The 23,320-nt window shown below is 37.4% G+C and overlaps 1 long non-coding RNA gene across 2 annotated transcripts in view; it reads right to left on the bottom strand.

The window, feature by feature from the left end:
* Positions 1 to 23,320, bottom strand: part of LOC131504287 (uncharacterized) — a 66,291-nt gene that overhangs the window by 42,007 nt on the left and 964 nt on the right. Inside the window, exons 2-3 of one of the 2 annotated variants that reach the window (XR_009257904.1) lie at positions 16,913 to 17,040; positions 9,414 to 9,756 (exon numbers count right to left, since the gene is read on the bottom strand). This is a non-coding gene — a long non-coding RNA (uncharacterized LOC131504287). Of the gene's footprint in view, positions 1 to 9,413; positions 9,757 to 16,912; positions 17,041 to 23,320 lie in introns of those variants that run through there. The other variant, XR_009257903.1, reaches the window with a different exon arrangement.

Raw genomic sequence — 23,320 nt, 5'->3', positions numbered from 1 at the left:
GTGCTTTTTTGGTGTTGAGTTATGGAAGTTTTTTTATATATTTTGGATTAGCCATTATCAGATAGGTCATTTGCAAATATCTTCTCCCATTCAGTAGGTTGTCTTTTAGTTTTGTTGATTGTTTCCTTCACTGTGCAGAAGCTTTTTATTTTGATGTAGTCCCAATAGTTTATTTTTGCTTTGTTTCCATTGTCTCAGGAGACATTATCTGGAAACATGTTTCTATGGCCAGTGTCAGGAAAATTACCACTTCTCTTCTAGGATTTTTATGGTTTCACCTTTCACATTTATGTCTTTCTTCCATTTTGAATTTATTTTTGTTCACAGTGTAAGAAAGTGGTCCAGTTTCAGTCTTTTGCATGTACTTGTCCAGTTTTCCTAACACCATTTGTTGAAGAGACTTTTTCCCATTGCATATTCTTGCCTGCTTTGTTGAAAACTAATTGACCATTGGTTCATGGGTTGATTTCTAGGTTCTCTATTCTGTTCCATTGATCTATGTATCCTTTTTTTTGTGTGTGTGTGCCAGTACCATAATATTTTGACCACTTTATAATATAATGAGAAGTCTGGAATTGTGATGCCTCCAGTTTTGCTTGTCTTTCTCAAGATTTCTTGGGCTATTTGGGGTCTTTTGTGGTTCCATACAAACTTTAGGATTGTTTGTTCTAGTTCTGTGAAAAATGCTGGTGGTATTTTGATAGGGATGGATTAAGTGTGTAGATTGCTTTGGGCAGTATAGACATTTTAACAATATTTGGTCTTCTAATCCATGAGCATGAACTCTTTCCATTTCTTTATGCTGCCTTCAATTTTTTTCTTCAGTATTTTATAGTTTTCAGACTGTAGGTCTTTTACCTCTTTGGTTAGGTTTATTACTAAGTATCTTATTGTTTTTGGTGCAGTTGTAAATGGGATTGATTCCTTAATTTCTCTTTCTGCTGCTTCATTATTGATGTATAGAAATGTGACAGATTTCTATAGATTGATTTTATATCCTGTGACTTTACTAAATTCATGTATTAGTTCTAGTAGTTTTGTGTGTGTGTGTGTGGAGTCTTTTGGGTTTTCTATATAGAGTATCATGTCATCTGCAAATAGTAAAAGTTTGATTTCACTATTCCTTACTATTGGATACTATTGGATACTATTCACTACTTCCTTACCTATTTGGATACGTTTCATTTCTTTTTGTTGTCTGATTGCTATGGCTAGGACCTTTAGTATCACATTGAATAAAAGTGGTAACAGTGGACATCCTTGTCTTGCTCCTGGCCTAAGGGGAGAGGCTCTCTGTTTTTCCCCATTGAGGATGATGTTAGCTAGGGGGTTTTCATATATGGATTTTATTATATTGAGGTATGTTCCCTCTAAACCTACTTTGTTGAGAATTTTTATCATGAATGGATGCTGTACTTTGTCAAATGCTTTTATGCTTCTTTTGAAATTATCATATCATTCTTATATTTTCTCTTATTGATGTGATGTATCACACTGATTGATTTACAAATATTAAAACACTCTCACAACACAGGAATAAATCCCACTTGATCGTGGTGAATGTTTTTTTTAATGTATTGTTGGATTTGGTTTGCTATTATTTTGTTGAGGATTTTTGCATGCATGTTCATCAGAGATACTGCCCTGTAGTTTCTCTCTCTCTCTCTCTCTCTCTCTCTCTCTCTCTCTCTCTCTGTGTGTGTGTGTGTGTGTGTGTGTGTGTGTGGTATCATTATCTGGTTTTGGTATCAGGACAATGCTGGCATCATATAATGAATTTGGAAGTTTTCCTTCTGTGTCTATTTTTTGGAGTAGTTGAGAAGAATAGGTATCGACTCTTCAAATATTTGGTAAAATTCGCCTGTGAAGCCATTTGATCCTGGACTTTTGTTTGTTGGGAGTTTTTTGATTACTGATTCAATTTCTTTGCTGGCAAATAGTCTGTTAAAAATTTATATTTGAAAATTTCTTGTTTCAGGTTTGGTAGTTTATATGTTTCTAGAAATTTATCCATTTCTTCCAGGTTGTCCAATTTGTTGGCATATATTTTTTCATAATATTCTCTTAATATTGCTAGTATTTCAATGGTGTTTGTTGTTATTTCTCCTTTTTCATTTGTGATTTTATTTATTTTGGTTATTCCTCTTTTTTTTTTCTTGATGAGTCTGGCAAGATGTTTACCAATTTTCTTGATTTTTTTCAAAGAACCAGCTCCTAGTTTCATTGATCTGTTCTACTATTTGTTTTTAGTTTCTGTATCATTTATTTCTGCTGTAATCTTCATTATTTCCTTCCTTCTGTTGTTTTTAGGTTTTACTTATTGTTCTTTTTCTGGCTCCTGTAGGTGTAAGGTTAGGTTGTTTGAGACTTTTCCTGCTGATTGAAGTAGAACTGTAATACTATAAACTTCCCTCTTAGAGCCTCCCAAAGATTTTGAACCACTGTGTTTTCATTTTCATTTTTTTCCAGGTACTTTATTTCTTCTTTTACTTCCTGGTTAACCCATTCATTGTTTAATAGCATGTTATTTAACCTCCATATATTTGTGGTCTTTTCAGATTTTTTCTTGTATTCGACTTCTAGTTTCATACTGTGGTGGTTGGAAAAGATGCATGTATGACTTTCATCTTTTAAAATTTGTTGAGGCATCTTTTGAGGCCTAATATGTGATCTATTCTGGAGAATATTCCATGTGCACTTGAAAAGAATGTGTATTCCACTGTCTTAGGATGGAAAGTTCTGAATATACCTGTTAAATTCATATGGTCCAGTGTGTTATATAAAGGCATTGTTTCCTTGTTGATTTTTTGTTTAGAGAATCTGTCCATTGATATAAGTGGGGTTAAGGTCCCCTATTATTATATTATTGTTGATTAATTCCTTTATGTTAATTCCCCTGTTAGGTGTATAAATATTTACAATTGTTATCTTCTTGTTGGATTGTCCCCTTTATTATATAGTATCCTCTGTATCTCTACAGTCTTTGTTTTAAAGTTTATTTTGTCCAATATATGTATTGCTACTTTTTCTTTTGACATCCATTTGCATGATAAATGTTTTCCATCCCCTTTCTTTATTATTTTATTTTTTTTTAACATTTATTCATTTTTGAAAGACAGAGAGACAGAGCATGAATGGGGGAGGGACAGAGAGAGAGGGAGACACAGAAACAGAAGCAGGCTCTAGACTCCGAGCTATCAGCACAGAGCCTGATGCAGGGCTTGAACTCACAGACTGTGAGATCATGCCCTGAGCCCAAGTCAGCCACTTAACTGACTGAGCCACCCAGGTGCCCCTATATCCCCTTACTTTCAATCTGCATGTGTGTTTAGGTAAAAAATGAGTTTCTTGTAGGGAGCAATAGATGGGTGTTGTTATTTTATCCATTCTGTCACCCCTATGTCTTTGATTGAAACATTTAGTCCATTTACATTCAAAGTAACTATTGATAGATATATATTTATTGCCTGCCATTTTATTACTTGTTTGTGGTTGTTTCCAAAGATTTTCTCTGGTCCTTTCTTGTCCTTTTCTCTTTCATAGTTTGTTGGTTCCCTTCATAATATATTTGAATTTTTTTTCTCTTTATTTTTGTGTATTTGTTAGTGGTTTTTGACTTGTGGCTACAATTAGGTTTGTAATAACATCTTCCACATATAGCAGTCTATACATTTTTTAATTTTTTTTAACATTTATTCATTTTTGGGAGCATGAGTCACGTAGGGGCAGAGAGAGAGGGAGACACAAAACCCAAAGTAGGCTCCAAGCTCCCAGCTGTCAGCACAGAGCCTGATGTAAAGCCCGCACCCAAAACCCAGAGATCGTGACCTGAGCCAAAGTCAGACACTTGACCAACTCAGCCACCCAGGTGCCCCATAGTAGTCTATATTATGTTGACAGTTGCTTAAGTTTGAACCCATTCTTTACTCCTCTCCTCCCCATATTTTAGGTATATGGTGTCAGATTTGCATCCTTTTGTTTTGTGAGTTCCATGATGGAGTTTTTAAGCGAAATACTCATTTTTCACTCCTTTGTGTTTCCTACCTTCATACTGTCATTTTTGTTCTTTCCTTTCCACTCTAACAGTCCTCTTTAATATTTCTTGCAGGGCTGGTTTAATGATCAAGAATTCTTTTAACTTTTGTTTGAGAAACTCTTTATCTCTCCTTCTCTTCTGAATGATAGCCTTGCTGCATAAAGTACTCTTGGCTGCAGGTTTTTCCCATTCAGTACTTTGAATACATCTTGTTGCTCCTTTCTGGCTTGCAAAGTTTCTGCTGAAAAATCTGCTGATAGCCTTATGGGATTTCCTTTGTGTGTAACTGTCTTCTTTTGTCTTCTTTTTTTTTTAATGTTTATTTTTTGGGGGAGGGGAAGGGCAGAGAGAGGGAGACAGAGGTCTAAAGTGGGCTTTGTGCTGATAGCAGAAAGCCTGATATAGGGCTCAAATTCATGAACTGTGAAGTTGGACGCTTAACCAACTGAACCACCCAGGTGCCTGTGTCTTGCTTCTTTTAATATTTCTTTCTTTATCACTATATTTTTCCATTTTACTCACAATATGTCTTGGTGTGAGTCTGCTTTTGTTGGGGGTTCTCTGTGTCACTTGGATCTGGATATCTGTTTCCTTCCTTAGATTAGGGAAGTTTTATTTCTTCAAATAAACTCTCTGGTCCTCTTTTCTTTCTCTTCTTTTTCTGGACATTTGATTGAGCCATTGAATTCCCTAACTATTCTCATTTTGCAAAATTATTTTTCTCTTTTGTTCAGCTTGATTACTTTCTATTACTGTCTTCCAGTCATTAATTCATTCCTCTGCTTCTTCCAGTCTGCTGTTCACTCCATCAAGTGTGTTTCTCATTTAGTTTATTGAGTCCTTTATTTCTATTTCCTTCCTTATCTTTGTGTTAATGGTCTCACTGATGTCCTCCACTCTTTTTTAAAGTCCAGTGACGACATTTAGGATCATGTACTTTAAATTCCCCATCAGGCATGTTACTTATATCTGATATCCTTTGGTTAGATCTCCAGCCATGGCCTTATTTTGTTATTTCATTTGGGACAAATTCCTCTGTCTTCTCATTTTGTCTAAGTCACTGTGCCTGTTTCTGTGTGTTAGAGAAGTCAGCTATACCTCCTGTTCTTGAGGGTAATGGATTTATGAAGAAGAGGTCTTAGAGTGCCCTGCAGTATAGTGTTCCTTGTTCCCCAAGGACTGGTGCTTCCAGAAGTATATCCAGTTGTGCTGTGTGCACTCTGCTGTTGTGTCATGGTTGCTTTATCCTTCAGGTCAGTCACCAACAGAGGTTCTCTGACTGTTGTGGGCAGTATTTGGTCCCTGGCCTAAATGTGGCATATTTTAATTAGGTGGGCCCTGGTCTGCTTGTGAAATGAGACCTGCTGCTGGAACCAAGATCCTGAAAAACTCTAAGGTCAGGATATGCAGTGTTGGCAGGGGTATGGGCCAATCTTCTAGGGGTGGGGGTCCACAGTAAAGGGACTGAGGTATGCATGACTAAGAAGGGTGTTTCTTACAGAACATGGTGTGGGGTGGGGGTGTATGCAAGTTATGTAGGGAGAGCCAGCACTGCACTGGTTCCTGCAGGTGATTCTGTGTTTATGCTAAAGGGCAGATAGAGGGAAAAGGTGCCTGTCAATTCCTTTATTCCTGGAGTGTTTTCTCTGTGAATGCTGCCTCTCTGGGAAACACTCCAAGATGAGCAAGATGGGCCACTCTGTGCCCCAAGCATAGAACATAGAACAGATGACTGCTTCTATGTTGTATGTCTATGCGCTGTTTGCCTGCCTTCTTTCTAAGAGCAGTCCCAATGTCCTCCAAGCTCTCTTAGAGCCAAGCACACTGACCTTTAAAACTCCAGGCTTTAAGCCCTGCAGGTTGCAGGAACTTACAAAATTCAGGGTCTCTCACTTTCCAAGCCAATTTGCTATGGAGATTCATTTTCCCCATGCACTCTCTTGTGTGTTAGTCTCTCAAGCTTCTCCATAACCATGGATCCCTCCTCACCACAGTGACTACCTTCTTCAATGTGGCCTCTTTTCTACCTGTAATTGTGGTGTTTGTTCTTCCAGTCTTCAGATCAATTTCTGGGATAGATAGTATGCTTTGATAGTTACATAATTGCATTTGTGGGATGAGGCCAACCTAGGGTCCTCCTATTCCTCTGCTATCTTCCCCTCCCCAAATATACTCTTATTATAAGACTAATATATAATATAACATATATTCTTCAATATGTATATAAAGCAAATTTAAAATCTTATAATAAATAAAAGCTATATATTCACATAGAGAAAATACTTATTTTGAGGAATTGGCTCATGTGAGTATGGAGGCTGTAAAGTCCCATGATTTTCCTTCTGTCAGCTAGAGATCCAGGAACGCTGGGTATATAAATCACTCCAAATTTGAGTGTCTGAGAACCAGGGAAGGTAATGGTATAATTCCCAGTAAAGGCCAGAGGTGAGATATTCCAGCTCAATAGTAAGGCGGGAAAAAAAGGGACAGACTCTTCCACCATATACTTCATGTTCCATTCAAGCTCTCAAGGGATTGTATGATGCCCACCAATATTAGACTAGGCAAACCACTTTACTGAGTCCACCACATCTAATGCTAATCGCATCTAAAACCACCCTCAGAGACAAACCAAGAAATAATGTTTAACCTGGGCATCCTGTGGCCAGTCAAGTTGACTCATAAAATCAACCATCAGAGTGTATTTTTATTCATAATAGAATTTGCTTTGCTATGGTTAAAAAAAATAATAACCCTAAACTATCAGTGCATTAACATAATAAAAGATATTTCTTAATTATGGAAAGTTTGGTGGGAGTCAAGTAATTTTGTAAGGCAGTTGTCATTTAAATGGTGACTGTGTATTCTGTTATGTTTACCTGTCTACTTATGTTTAGCTTATCTCTATAATCTCAATGTGTGGTCCCCATGATCACTGCTTTCACATCTACTCTTCCATGCTATGGTCTGGAATTGACACATGTTGCTTTCACTAACAGCCCATTGACCAGAATGAACTGCATAGTCATACCTAAGAACAAGGGAGTTGGGAAATGAAGAACACATGGAATAATTGTTGAGCCTTTTTGTGTCTGCTCAAGGGGCAAGGACAAAAGTAGAATGGCCATAAGGCCACTGCAATTTCAGAAAGTTCATGGTGGCTTTAACAAGGGTGGTAACAGTGGGGATGGAGAAAAATGGTCCAATTTTTGATACATTTTGAAGGTACAATAAGGGTTTGTTGAATGGAGAGTCATGGGGTATAAAAGATAAAGAGAAATCAAAAGTAACTGAGATGGAAAAAACTTGAGAGTTTTAAAGAATATCAAGAGCTCAGTTTTATTTATTTATTTATTTTACTTATTTTTGAGAGAGAGAGAGAGAGAGTGAGCAAGTATGGGAGGGGCAGAGAGAGGGAGAGAGAGAATCCCAAGCAGGCTCAGTGCTCTCAACATGGAGCCCGATGTGGAGCTTGAACCCATGAACTGTGAGATCATGACCTAAGCTGGAATCAGGAGTCAGACATTTAACCGACTGAGTCACCCAGGAGCCCCAAGAGCTCAGTTTTAAACAAGTTATGTTTTTGATGATTATTATATAACATGGAGGAGGTATCAAAGCAAGAGGTTAGATATAGGAAAGAGGTATAGGCTGGAGATACTAAATTAGGAGGCATCAATATATGGATGGTTTTAAAAGCCATGAAACTTGATAAATTACCTGTAGGATGGGTAGAGTAAAAAGAAACTCCAACATTTGGAGGTCAGGGAGATAAGGAGGAACCAGCAAAAGAAACAAAGAGAGTGATCAGAATGACTGAGGGAAAACATTGCAAGTGTGGTACCCAGTAAGTCAAATGAAGGGAGCTTAGTTTGGGAGTTGTGCTTTGTTTTGGTTGTTTTTACAGCAGAGAGTAAATAATTGTGTTTAGTGATATTGATAGATCAAGTAGCATAAGATCTGAGAAATTACCATTGGATTTAGCAATGTGTTGGTCATTAGTGACCTTGAAACGGGCAATTTCAGTAGAATAGTGGGGTTGCTCACTTGATTAGAATAAACTGCTAATGAAAAAATTCAACTGAGTAAATTTGAAGATCTAATTGGCTTTATTAAGTGATTCATGAATCACTTAATAATCAGGCAGCATCCGATCTAACAAGCAGGTTTTTATAGGTAGGGGGCTGAAGCAAGAAGTTATTAGCAAAAGAAAAGAAAGGATTGTTCCAGACAGGTTTACCTTCCCTTAGGGGAGCTTAGGCAGATTACCTCATCTTCTTTTCCGGGGCTGAGAGGGTGCATGTGACAGACTACCTAATTGATGCTTAAGAGAAAACTCTTGATTTTAAGACTAAATTTCTGGGGGAGGTTAAAACTCCAAGTAGGTTATACATTAAGCTTTGATTTGGTGACAGCCTAAGTGAAACCATTTTGGGCCTGTGGTTTTCTTTTTAACAATTCCCCTCCTCCCCCCACCATTGATCAGACTCAGTGTAACTAAGAGATATGATAAAAATGTAAGGCATCAGCACCGCTCTTAGCTACTGCTCTAAAATTCTTGCAATTTGTGTTTTTCCTTCAGTGTGGTAGCCATATGTCATGCTTAACCTCCATGATATTCACAAGTCATGGTTTCAGGCTCAAATTCTTTAAGTCAGTCATTTTCTTGGCTTCTCCTCCAAGGTTTCACTCTCAGGAAGATCATCTGCTTGGTAGTTAGCAGTTACAAACATGCATTTCAAGTTTTTGAGAGGATACAATATGCCAAGGAGATTATAAGAATAGTTCCCAATGTTCAGAGTGCACTTCAAAGCCATAGTCCCCAAGACATAAGTATAATCATGAAATCATAAACCTAAATCAAAAGTAAAAATAAGACTTCCTTGAAGAAGTGAACTTTTTAAGCCAAGTGGCTTGCTCCATGATTTAATATAATGAAGTTTTAACTTCCCCAGAAGTGTTAATCCAGATACAGCAAGTGGTGTTGGCCACAGCTCAAACACCTCCTTGCTCAGTGGAAAGATAATTATGGGCTATCCTATTATCAAGAACTTTGGCCAGAGAGTCTAAAGACCTTTTTGGGGCCACCATTACTTCAGCAGGTGGTTCTGCAATAATTAAGAATTAAGGAGAGTTTGTTGGTCATAGCCTCATTTGCATTTAGCCCTAACCAGGGAAATAGAGACCTGACAAACAGAAAGAATCCTAAATCATGAAAACCTCCTTAAGAGGTCCTTTCTAACTCAACAATGTAAATTCAGGGGAGTCAACCAATGAGAGATCTTATTTTGCTTGTGAAAAGTTAGGGGCACAATTAGATTTTCTCCTAACCTGAAATAAATTCTAGATTACCACCTCTTAGCAATGGCCTGGGAGATATAGATGATGGCATTATCTTTCCAGGCAAATGCCAAAGTACAAGAAAAGAAAACAAGGAGAAAGGGTTTCATCTTTAAAGTCTGCAGTTGATCCATTGTCATGGGCAGAATCAGTTTACCTTGATGTCACCTACTTCTCCTCCTTGTCAATGTGATTCAGAGGTCTCCAGTGTCTTATAGTTTCACAACAGTATCAGTGGTTAGGAGAACTTGGTAAGGTCCCTTTTAGCTGAGCTCAAGAACTGTCTTCCTTTGATAATGTTTCCAGAATACCCAGTCACCAGGCTTTAGACTGTGCCCAACAGGTTCCTCTGAGTTGGGATCCAGAAAGTCTTCTATAACCTGTTGACAGGTTTCAGCATAAGACATGGAAGATTTACTGTAGTTGGTCATACTAGCATGAGAAAACAAGGGATCTACAGAAGGCTGTATGCCAACAGACATCGGTCTGCCTGTGACTATATAATGTGGTATGAGTTTATGCTTCCCAAAGGAAAGCTTCTAATAGTAAGACCAAGGGCAATACCTTAAGACAGAGAAGTCCAGTAGTTTTGGCAAGTTTAGAAATGTTCAGTTTGAGGATCCCATTAGTTCTCTCAACCTTGTCTGATGATTGCAATGATATGAACAGTGATAATTCCAAAAAGTTTTCAAGATTTCCATTAAGGCTCATGTGATTTTTCTCCGTGAAATAGATGCCTTGGTCATCAGAGATCATGGAAGGTATGTTAAGTAGGAAACACATTTTCTAGCAGTTTTTTTAGCTACCATGAGGATATCAGCCTTATAGGAAAAGAAAGCTTCAATCTATGTGGAAAACACACAAAAAAGAACAGGAGCATATTGGTAAACTATACTAAGAGACAGTTGAATGAAGTCCAGCTTCAGGTATCCAAAGGGTCCAAAGGGAGGAAGTGTGAATCCTCTTGGAAAAAAACAAGTTTCTCCAGGATTATGAACATGACAGGTCAGACATCATTGGTAGACTATTTTTGCAATTTTATAAAAGTCTTCCCTTCAATGTCTATTAATAATTTGAGACATCTTGAATGCATGAGAGTGGTTAAAAAAATGTAAACACCAAAAAAATGGGGCATGCCAGGGAGCCAGAAAGAACTGTGCAGTCATCTTGGGTTTCCCATAGCCTTAATTTAATTTTTCTATGTTTATTTTTGAGAGAGAGAGAGAGAGAGACAATGTGAGCAGTGGAGGGGCAGTGAGAGAGAGGGAGACACAAGATCTGAAGCAAGCTCCAGGCTCTGAGCTGTCAGCATACAGCCTGACACAGGGTTCAAACTCACAGACCGCAAGATCATGACCTGAGCTGAAGTCGGACGCCCAACCAACTGAGCCACCCAGGCACTGCAACCCCCCATAGCCTTAATTGTTCATTTAATTTACAACTATTGTTTACCCATCTTAATTTCTTTGTTTTAGAAGTAGGCTGTTGCCATGGGCAAGGACATCAGGATGGTAAAAGTCTGGCATCAAAGGGTCATTTTCTGCAGAGGCAGAATAGACTTCATCCACATATGCCACAATCTTTATAGATTCTGTTGCTGCTGCCTCTGCATGAAAGTCAGCTAAAGCATTTCCTTGATACTCAAGTTTAGTCCTTTTAATATGAGTCTCATTTTTGATGAGACACTTCAGAAGGTGAAAGAATATTTTCAAGTGGTAACATACCAGGACACATATTTCTAGGAATTTCACATAATTTCTAGAACTCTTATATATTTATACAAAAACAACATAAAAAAAGAATAGTATTAGTTCTTATTTGACAATACTTCCCATATAGTTTAACATATGAAATAAGCCTAGTTTATTAACAAATCCCTTGGAATGTTCCAAGGAAATATCTAGAAAAATTCCAGTTTCTTCTAGGACTAAAAGACTTCACTTAGAATTTGATTTGGGGAAGTTTGTAAAAATAGCACACAAAAAATTTTTTTAGGTGCTGACCTGAGTAGTATCACAGACCATTATAAAACTTAATTACCTATTAGCAAAATTTAGCTTTTTTTTTTAATATCCATTTATTTTTGAAAGAGAGAGAGAGACAGAGCACAAGCGGGAGAGGGGCAAAGAGAGAGGGAGACACAGAATCCCAAGCAGGCTCCAGGCTCTGAGCCATCAGCACAGAGCCCGACACAGGGCATGAACTCATGAACTGTGAGATCATGACCTGAGGTGAAGTTGGACGCTCAACCAACTGAGCCACCCAAGATCCCCCAAATTTAGCTCTTTTAATATTAAGAAGACTCAGGGGTACCTGGCTTTATCACTTGGTAGTGCATGCAACTATTGATCTTGGGGTCATGAGTTTGAGCCTCATATTGGGGACAGAGATTACTTTAAAAAGAAAAAAGATATATACGTACATACATACACACACACACACACACACACACACATATGGAAAACTCAGTTTTCCTAGGTAATCAAAGACATGATAAAGACAGTAGACACAGGAAATTATTTTTTATAAAACACAGAATATTTGTTTTCTAGGCAAATCATTCAAAAGGTAAAGAAATGTTCATAATCTATTAACAAAAGCAGACCAAAAATCCAGCAACTTTGTCCTTTTAATGGAGAAAACCAAATTCCAATTTTGTAAGTTTACTTTTGATATAAAAACTTACTCATTCCAACCTCCTGACTGATGGGATTTTGGAATGGTGGGGGTCTGTAGCCCATGGCCAGGAACGAATTCTTGAGACATCTTTGGTGCAAAAAAGGTGATTTTATTAAAGCACAAGGACAGAGGACAGGCTCCTGGGCAGAAAGAGCTGCACTGGGGTTATGAAGAGTGACTGGTTATATACTATGTAATTTGAGGGAAGTAAAGGCAAGAGGGAGGCCTCCAGAAGGACTTTCATATGTTAAAGAGAAAAAAAAATATATGCTAAAGAGGACTCCTAAGATACCTGAGTCCTTGCGTTTGTGAGGCTAAGGTTGTTTTCCCCCTAATAAGGGATTAACATTATGACAGTAGGGGGTTCCTGGAGAAATATTATACTCTATTTGCCTCAAGTATTTATTTGTCAATGGGCTGCAGGTTATAAAGAAATTTAACTTTACCTGTCATTTCCTTCTTGCCTTTGTTCCCCACATCACTATGGAGGGGAGGGTGATATTGGGGCTACACGTTTCTAGACATTAGGCTATTGATAAGATTGCCTTTTTCTTGTAATTTACTAAGATATTTGAAAATTGTCCTGTATGACTGTGATCTCTATCAGTTAATTGTTTGTTTTCTTTCCTTTCCTTTGTTCTTGGGCAGCCAGGAGTACCTGAGGAATATCACACATATACCATGGGTGGGGGTGGCTATAGGGTGTCAGCTTGCCTTATGGTCCCTTATCACTGACCACATATAAAATTATTTTCCAAAGTTTCCTTTTTAACAAACTTTCTACAATTTTCTTTTTTATATTCAGATTTTGTCTATTTTCTCTTTAAACAACCAGTCTCATTTTAGGACAAAATTACTTTCTTTTTCCTCAACAAAAATTGCATCTCAATTTTTTGTATCTTTTACTATCGAAAATACATCCTACTTTCTTGGTATGATAGGAAAAGATAGGATAAAATAAGCAGAGAGAGAAACTTCCTGAGGTCCCTTGGTGGGGAAAAACACGTATTTTGGAACAATGCTGGGAGTATCTGACCACAGCAAACCCCCTGGGACATAAGGTTCCTCTTAAGAATGTAACAGACACCACCCCCTTAGGTTTTTCTCAGGAATTTGACAAAAGACCTCACTAAAAATAAGTAGATCATAAAACCTATGATTCACAAGGAACAGGTATGGCCTTAGACCACCCCTTATACAATGGAAATGAGTCAATCAGGAATGGACAACCCAGCACCTAGCTATCCAGTCAATAAGAGTAGAACCTGAGAAGGAATAAGGAGGAAGGGTGTGGGGGTGTGGGGTGGTGGTGACCAGAACCTTATAAAACAAGGACCCCTGCCTATTGTCCATAGGTATGATGACTGAGCATGAGGCAGGCTGAGGGCAAAACACAAGCCAGAACCAACCTTCCCTCAAGGTGGGACATGTGTGATACTCCTTGGACACTCCTGGCTACCCAAGAACAAAGGAAAGGGGTTTAAGTGCTTGCCATGATAATGTGGGAAACTAAGGCAAATGAGAAATTAAATTCCCTTACTGCCTACAGCCCATTAACAAGTTCTTGAAACCAGCAGAGTGACCTCCCTCTAGAAGCTCAGTGATGACACTTGCTGGGGGCAAAAGAGAACCTTGGCTTAACATTGTCCCAACCTCACGGATCCTGTAAGTTTACCTCCTTTATCTTAACTGCCCCAAGATATATGCTGGCAATCATACTCCAAGCTTATAGCCCCCCCAATATGCATCTGAAGGGTCTTATGACTGAGGTTTTATTAAAATGGTGATGAATGGTGTTTCGCTAGCAATAGCTAGCCCCTCAAGGTCCTGGAAACCTTGTTTCCAAAATTCTTTAGAGACTTACTCTATCCCTGATCTCCTCCCAACCTGAGGGTATATAATGAGTTACCCATCATGACTCCAGTGCAGCTCTTCCTGCTCATGGATCCTGTCCCCATGCTTTAATAAAATCACCCTTTTGCACCAAAGACATCTTAAAGAATTCTTTCTTGGCCATCGGCTCCAGACCCCACAAACCCCCCATCATCCCAAAACTTTATCAAGTATTCACCTTCGAATGCCCCTCTCTGTAAAGAGAGCTTTCCTACTACTCTTCCTTTCTAATCTTATATTCTAATAAACCTCTGCCTGCTGCTCATTCTGTGTCCACCTCTTCAGTTTTCAAAGCAGTGAAACAACGAATCCCAGGTAATGAGGTAAAAAAATCCTACAACATAAGGAGATATTTTCCTTATTATTTCTAGTTGTTATAATCACATATTAATTAGAATTCTTAACTCTTAGAAACCTTAATTTCTAGTGAAAACTAGAAGTAGGCAATTGTGAACCTTTATACCAGCATTCTTTACATTGGAAAATTTATGAATACATTTCATAATTTCCAGAAGCATGTGCCTTTTCCAATGTAGCATTAACACATCCGAATATCTTAGTTTCTCTGTTATAAAAAGCCAAAAGTAGAGAAATCTATGTTTAGTAATTAATGTTTTATTACTTTATTAGGAAATGATCCCAATATTCAACAAATTTAATTCATCCCTTAGCAAAACTTTAACGTTTTGAGTTACCAAGAAGATTTGGGGAAATAATTTTTAAAGTCTTCCCAAAACGTTATCTGTTCAATCTGCTCGTTTTTAACAATTATGTTTAGATTATGTATAAAAACTTCATAAGACACCAGATAAAATCAACTATAATTCTAAATTATTTTTGCTAACAAATTGCAAATGATATTACATGAATTTAACTAGTAAATAAATTTAACTAGTAGAATAAAATTTGTTTATCAGAATTATATTCAATGTTGATAACTCTAAAGACATGCCTCTTTTAATTAAACCAGTGAATTTATTGAGCTAACTTTAATTTACTGAAGATTATCCCAGAATACAATGATGTAGAGAATAAAGGTAAAAGAAATATAGATAAAATTAAATCTCCTTAGGACTTATAGCCCATTGACAAGTACTTGGGACAGCCAGAGTGACCTTCCTCAAGGAGCTTAGCTGCCTCAATGATGATAAAACTTTGCTAGAGGCAAAAGACAACCTAATCTTAATATTAACAATATTAACCAGACCGCCAAGATCCTGTAAGTCTTCTTTAACAAATGAAAATCCTTTTGGAAACTTCCTTTGTCTGTACTTCCCCCAACTCCAAAGTATAAAATCAGCCATTTCTCACAAGTCCAGTGCAGCTCTTTCTGCCCAGGGGTCTTGTCCCAGTGTTACAATAAAAACACCCTTTTGCACTTTTCAAGAATTCTTTCTTGGTCATTGACTCACAGACCCTAGTTCAAACCATACCAACAAGAACCTGAAAAACATTTGGGTTAGTTTCTATTACATTTTTGAGAACTTTTATGTACACTAATTTACATAAGTGCTAGTTTGTTTAAGCCAATTAAACAGAGCTTTAGCAAATTAATTTTGGCAATACCATCTGGAGGTAGAAAATATCACACATCTACAAGACAGATATAGACACATATGAACTGTATGTTCAGATATACAGAGACCTTATAGCTTCCGTTTTAAAATTACTGCCATGAGGTGTGCCTGGTGGCTCAGTCCATTAAGCATCCAACTCTTGATTTAGACTCAGGTCATGATTTCATGGCTTGTGGGTTCGAACCCCATGTTAGACTCTGAGCAAACAGCATGGGATCACCTTGGGATTTTCTCTTTCTCTCTTTCTCTCTCTCTCTCTCTCTCTCTCTCCCCCCTCCCCTGTTCACATTCTCTCTCAAAATAAATAAATAAACTTTTAAAACAGAGATAGCTGTTTAATAGCCTCTTCAGAGTAGATATAAGTCTTATAATCTTTGTTTTAGGTACATTTTCTCTATTTTTTTATTAGACATTTGCAATGAATCTTCCACTGAAACTATTTTAGAAGTTTGAAAACTTTTGGAGACTTCTGCATGCAAATTAAAATAAGTATCCCATCCTATTTAATTTGGGGACTGTTAATTTCAAGTATTCTTCTTAAGTGATCTTATCTAATTATAATGTTTCCCATAATGGCCATTGTAATTTTAGGTTGTTCTTAGTAAAACTGTTCATCTTGCTAGATATCTGCAACTTTCAGGACTATAGCTCTTAGATATAGAATAAGCAGGTGTGTGCTCAACTCTCTAGATCTAAAGAATCCTATTTCTTTAAGCTAGGCCTTTTAGTTAGGATTCTTGGAGGCAAACTCACACCTAAGAGGGATGTGCCATGGGGTTGGTTTTGGGGAGGTATTTTACAGTGTAACTCATTGTACAGATATTTTCTTAAAGCTGGCAAGTAACCTAGTGTCAGTCTAACTTATTCCATAACCAAGTTATCCTACCATGGGAGTCTTCTTGAGATGGCAAATACTCCAAAAGCTTTTAAATGCTCAACCTATGTCTATCAACGTTTGCATCTTTATTTTTGGCTTCCAATATTCCCATTAGCTACTAATTTCTATTTAAAACACCAAGTCTCACACTAAATGCAATCCAGCTTAAATCAGACCCAGTCCAATCCCGGACTCATTCTAGTTCTTAAATCAGACCCTGATTCTGAACTCAGTCTGGTTCTTAAGTCCAACCCAGTCCAACTCTAGCTGGTAACTACCAATAATTCCCAATACAGACCAAACTAGAAAACTCCAGTAAACAGGGACTGCAGACTGGAACTGGAGAAGGGATTCATATATCGCATTGTGGACTGAACCAAGGGTTGACTGACGATCTGTTACAGCTACTTTTAAGTCCAGAATGACTTATTAACTCTGGACAAAAAAAAAGGCCAATTAGGTCACAGTTCAAATGTAAAGAGAGCAGAGCTGAAACTGAGAGGAACTCACCAAGGGCATTTGGAAACAGCGAGAAAGACAGTGAATTCAACAAGGTTCATAGAGCACCATGCTTCTGTTTCTCATTGTCCCTGAATTTTGATGGAGGTTTGCTTCGGATCCCACTGCTGCCACCAAATCTGTTAAAGAACAAAATTCAACTGAATAAATTTGAAGATCTAATTGGCTTTAGTAATTCATGAATCAGACAGCATCCCATCTAGAAGGTGGAGGGGAGCTCCAAGGAATTGCACAAAATAAAAGGTTTTTATAGGAAGGAAGATGGAACAAGAAATTATTAGCAAAAGAAAAGAAAGAACTGTTCCAGGAAAGGTTGCTTTCCCTTATAGGGAATGGTAGAAAGTCTTTACTAAGTAGACCACCTCATCTTCCTGTGGGGGCTGGAGAGGGCCCATTTGACAGATGCTTAACAGAAAATTCCTGATGGACCAGTTAAGATTATATTTCTTGGGGAGGTTGAAACTATAATTACGTTATATATTAATCCTTATTTCAATGACTTGGCCTAAGTGATGCCATTTTGGGCCTGCAGTTTTGTTAACAAAACTGAAGAAAATATAGGAGAAAAAAAGTGGAGACAACAAATATAAATCCTATTTTTAGAAGTTTTGCTATAAACAGAAAGAGATGGCAGCTGGAGAGGGAAGTGGAAACAAAAGTTGTTTTTTTTTTTTAATTTGTATATTTGCTGATATGACATGTTGAGGTTCAGTAGTGAATGTTCAAGAAAGAATTCTTGAAATGTCTTTGGTACAAAAATAAAGATGGTTTTATTAAAGCACAGGGACAGATTCCTGAAAGAGTTGCACTACAGTTGTGAGGAGTGACTAATTATACACTTTCAAGTTGGGAGGGGGTTAGGGATAGCATAAGTCTCCAAGGAATTTGCAAGCAAGGTTTCTAGGACCTTGAGGGGTCATTTACTACTGTCTAGTAAAACCTTAGTCATGAGATCCTGCAGATGTATTTCAGTGGGCCATATGTTTGGAGGGCTATTGCTAACATATATCCTCTGCAGGAGGAGGAAGTGAGGGTAAGAGATAAAGGAAGGAAGTTTCCAAAGGGATTTTTATATGTTAAAGAAGACTTATAGGATCCTGGAGGTCAAGCTAATGTCAAGCTAAGGTTGCTTTTGTTTTTTGCCTCTAGCAAAGTATTAAAGGTAAGGCACTTGAGTTACTAAAGAAAGATCACCCTACCTGTCCCAAGTACTTGTTAATGGGCTGTAAGTTGTAAGAAATTTTAATTTTTTTCTATATTTCTTTAGCCTTTGTTCTCCAAATCATTTACTTTGCTTTTTTTTAATTTTTTTTTAATTTTTATTTTTTGAGAGACAAAGAGAAACAGAGCATGAGCAGAGGAGGGGCAGAGAAATAGGGAGACACAGAATCCAAAGCAGGCTACAGGCTCTGAGATATAAGCACAGAGCCTGATGTGGGGCTTGAACCCATGAACCATGTGATCACAACCTGAGTTGAAGCTGGATGCTCAACTGACTCAGCCACCCAGGTGCCCCTGCTTTGCTTTTTCAAAAAGCAAAATGATAATAGCATACATACTGAATGAGAATGGTTCAGAGTACCCAAGAAGGCAGGGGATCCACTTCTGAGGTGAGAGTTTGGCTTAACCAAAGAGAACAAATATAAGTATGATTGATGGGTATGGGAGTCCTCAATTTTTTTCAATGAGATTAACAAACAAGGTTGTAATATAACAGTAAAAGTGGAAAGAAAGTTCAAAGTTAGGGGACAGAGTGAAAAATAAGGAATTGAAAATTTATTAGAATCAGGTTAGAGAAAAAGTGAGCTAGAACAATAAGAGAAATGGTATATTTTGAAAACCAAGGGAAGCTGATGCTTCAAAAAGAAAGTTGTCAAATGTTTCAAGTGCTGTGAACAGTTAAAATGACACTGAAAAAGTCCACTAGATTTAGAGATTTGGAGGTATCTGTTGACCCTAGTGAGAATTACTCTAAGGACTAATGGAATCAGAAGTCAGATAGAAATGCATTTTTGAGTGAGTAGAAGGTAAGTGAATAAGGATAATTTATGTTTCTCTCTAGATGTTTGGCTATGAAGCAAGAGGAGACTGTTTTTAACAAAAAATTTGGGAAAGAATTCATGAAACTCAATAGCAAAAGAATATACAATAATTCAATTAAACATGTGCAGAAAATCTAAGTAGACGTATCTCCAAAGAAGACATACTGATGGCTAATGGATACACAAATGGATGCTCAACATCAGTAATCCTCAGGGAAATGCAAATCAAAACCACAACGAAATACCAACTCATGCCTATTAGAATGGCTATTATCAAAAAGAAAGAAAGAAAGAAAGAAAGAAAGAAAGAAAGAAAGAAAGAAAGAAAGAAAGAAATAACAAGTGTTGGCAAGGATGTGGAGAAAAAGGGAATCCCTGTGCACTATAGGCAGAAATGTAAACTGGTATAGCCATTATGTAAAACAGTATGGGGCCTCCTCAAAAAATAAAAGAACTACCATATGATCCAGCAATTCCACTTGTGGGTCTCAGCTGAATAAAACTAACTCAAAAAGATATATGTATCCCCACATTTACTACAGCATTATTTACAATAGTCAAGATATAGGCTAAACAACCTACACATCCCTTAATGAGTGAATGGATGAAGAAAATGTGATATGTAATGAAATATTATGAAATATTTTTCAGAAATAAAAATGAAGGAAATATTGACTTTTGTGGCGAAGTGGATGGATCTCAAGGTCATTTTGCTAAATGAAATAAGTCAGACAAAGAAAAATGACATCTGATCTCACTTACATGGGACTCAAAAACAAAACAAAACAAAACCAAGCTCAGAGATACAAAAAGTGGTTGTCATAGGCCGGGGGTGGGGGTGGTGGGGGGTGGGGGGAAGATGGGAGAAATGGGTGAAGGATGTCAAAAGATATAAAGTTCTAGTTATAAAATAAATACTGGAGATGTAATGTACAGTATGGTAACTAGAGTTAATAATATTGTATTGTATATTTGAAAGTTGCTAAGAGTAGATCTCAAAAGTTCTTGATCATAAGAAAAAAAATTTGTAACTATGTAAGATGATGGATGTAAAGTAGACTTACTGTGGTGACCATTTTGTAATGTATACAGACATCATATCATTATGTTGTATACCTAAAACTAATGTAATATTCTATGTCAATTATATTTTAATTTAAAAAAAAGTCTGAAAAAAAAGAGTAAATTCCTTTCTCAGGTTAGTTCTTCACAGCCTTCCAAAAATAGCAGAAATAGGCCCCAGCAGTGCTCCTAGCTTCATGGGAAAAAATAGGGAGCTTGAAAATGGAAAGGAATGCAGATAAACTAGGGACAGAAACCAAAGTAAGGGCCAAGGAGCAGGGAAAGCTATTCTTATCTCAGAAGGTACTCAGTGATAGAGGGGGAATTGATGAATATGAGCCCCTAAAAACCACATTAGCAGAGGCTTCCATCCACAGAAAGATAGAACCAGAGAGAATCAGAGTGAGATAAAGAACCAACATTTGGTCAATGAAGTAAGATACTCCCAACCTCTAACATTCCCTCCTTCCTTGCAATGAAGAAAATCAAAACCAAAAAGAAGTTAGAGCCACAATTCTCAAACTGTACGCTGAGGTGCCCCAGGTGCCCCGGCCACCTCACAGGAGTGCTATGGAATAATTTATTTTGATTTTTAATTAATTAATTAATTAATTATTGTTTTAAGCAATCTCCACATGCAACGTGGGGTTTGAACTAATGACCCCAAATCAAGACTGAGCCAGCCAGATGCCCCTGCTATGGAATATTTTAAATATTTGAGGGAAACAACAACACTCAATATCTGCCAGACACTACATGAATCACCAGCTTGAAATATTTTTGAATCGGGGCGCCTGGGTGGCGCAGTCGGTTAAGCGTCCGACTTCAGCCAGGTCACGATCTCGCGGTCCGTGAGTTCGAGCCCCGCGTCAGGCTCTGGGCTGATGGCTCGGAGCCTGGAGCCTGTTTCCGATTCTGTGTCTCCCTCTCTCTCTGCCCCTCCCCCGTTCATGCTCAGTCTCTCTCTGTCCCAAAAATAAATAAAAAACGTTGAAAAAAAAAAAAAAAAAAAAAAAAAAAAAGAAATATTTTTGAATCTAAAAATGTTTGGTGGGGTGCCCATTGTCTCAGTCAGTCAATTCAAGCCCCATGTTGGGTGTGGAGCCTACTTAAAAATAAATAAATAAATAAACAAACAAATAAATGAAAAAAAAATCTTTGCAAAGCTGGGTTTTTGTTTTTTTTTTTTTTTTACCCCTGTTGCTTTGAGAAAAAACAAGTGCCTCTTGAAAGTCAAGGTGGAACAGGAAGCAAGGAGGCACCAAGGGATGTTATGAAAAAATTATTGAGACAATAAAAGCAACATGAGTTCAGAAAATTTGGGAACTCTGCAGTATAACAAGAAAAGAAAATGAGAAATGTGCAACTCAGAACAGAGCACATCCACTTCTACTCAAACATGGGAGAAATAAAAGCAAATTATATCTTCCTCCTATCTCTCAGGTTAAGGCTAATATGAAAAGAGGGTAAAAAGTGAGGCCTGAATGTAATTTAGAGTTGACATTTCAAGACCACTGGGACTATTAACTGAAAGTGACTAAGAAATTATGAAATCTGTCTGAGCTATTGGCAAGAGAAGGATAAGACAGATTTAAGTGAGTGCAGATAAAAGTAATTAAATTAAATGGTAAACTATCCCAATGAGTTGTGATACTCAATTATAATATATAAGGACCATTAAATTTATGTTGATGGCTGATGGAGCAATTTTTGACCATAAGAAGCAGTTATAAATATTAAGGTTAATCCATTCCTGAATTCATTCCTTGAACAGATATTTATACATTATATGCTCATCATTTAACTAATGGTAAGAGACACAGCAAAAGTTTGCAAAAGACAGTGTTTAAAGCAGCATGCCTTCTCTAATAAGTTTATCCCTCTACCCTGTCTCTATTTTTTTTTTTTTTCTCCAAAGCACATATAACTCTCCAAAGGAACTTATTTACTTATCTACATGTTGTGGTCTATCTTTACTACTAGAATATAAGTGCCAAAAGAAAAAAGAATTATCTTGTTCTTTCTCCTCTCCTCCATTTCCCAACATTGGCATGCTCCATAGATCAATACTGGGCCCCCTTCCCCTGGCCTACACTATCTCTCATCCCTTGGATAGAAACATTATGTGTGTTGATGCTATATGTGCATCTCCGGTTGATATTTCTCCAGAATACCATATTTACACATCCAATTTCCTACTTGAAACATGGATACTGAATAGGTACTTGAAATTTAACATGTATTCCTCCATTTCCCACCCTTCCCTGCAGTCCCTAATCTAGTTAACATTTTAGTTGCTCTTCTCATGCTCAGTAAATGGCACCATCATCCACCTAGATGGTGAACAGTTTAGCGCTCAAGCTGAAAACTCAGAACTATCCTTAATCACTCTTCTTCATCTAAAAGTCTATCAATTCTACTTCCGAAATATGTCTCAATTCCAATTTCTTCTCTCTATATCTACTGTTACCAAACTATTTCAAGCAATGTCTTGTGCCTGGGCTACTATAATAGCTTCTACTGGCTTCTACTATATTTTTCACACTGCAACCAAGAGAAATTTTCATATCCAAAATTTAATCATTATACATAGACACACACACCCATACTAGAAAAATCAGTCAGTTTACAATTAGTCTCCATATAATCAAGACTCCAAAGAAACATACTGGAGCATCAAGGTCTGACTCTACGTAACTGACATTTGGGGGTTTTCCCATGTTTTCCTAGTTTTTATTAAAATCTGTCCCTTCCTGGGAAAAAATATTTACAAACAGAGAGGGATGGAGACAAACCACAAGAAACTCTTAAATACAGAGAACAAACTGAGGGTGGATGGGGGGGTGGGGTGGAGGAGAGGTGAAAATGGGTGATGGGCCTTGAAGGGGGGCCTGTGTTGGGATGAGCACTGGGTGTTGTATGTAAGCCAGTTTGACAATAAATTATGTTTAAAAAAATCAGAAAATCGTCGAGTACTACCAAATACTAATACTAAATTAGAGCCTCCTGAATTGCTCATAGTGCTTAATACAACTATAGAATTTAGACGTCCAAGCTTTATTATGATAATAAACATCAGGGATTTCATGTTAAAAAAAAAAAAAAAGTCCCTTTCCTGCTTCTCCAACAATGCTCCATGAAAGCAGAAGTTTAGTATATTGCTTGCTGTTATATCTTTAATACCTAATTAAGTAGGAAATAAAAAGTAGGCTCCATAGGCCCCTAGACTATAGCAGCACCTGTACAGAATGTAGCCGACTGTAACCAATACCTCTCTCTAGAATCCTCAAGGAAT

The sequence above is a fragment of the Neofelis nebulosa genome, chromosome 2 (genome assembly GCF_028018385.1).
Source record: "Neofelis nebulosa isolate mNeoNeb1 chromosome 2, mNeoNeb1.pri, whole genome shotgun sequence".
NCBI lineage: Eukaryota > Metazoa > Chordata > Mammalia > Carnivora > Felidae > Neofelis > Neofelis nebulosa.
The sequence above is the reverse complement of the archived record's forward strand: the minus strand, read 5'-3'. Positions and strand labels throughout refer to the sequence as shown.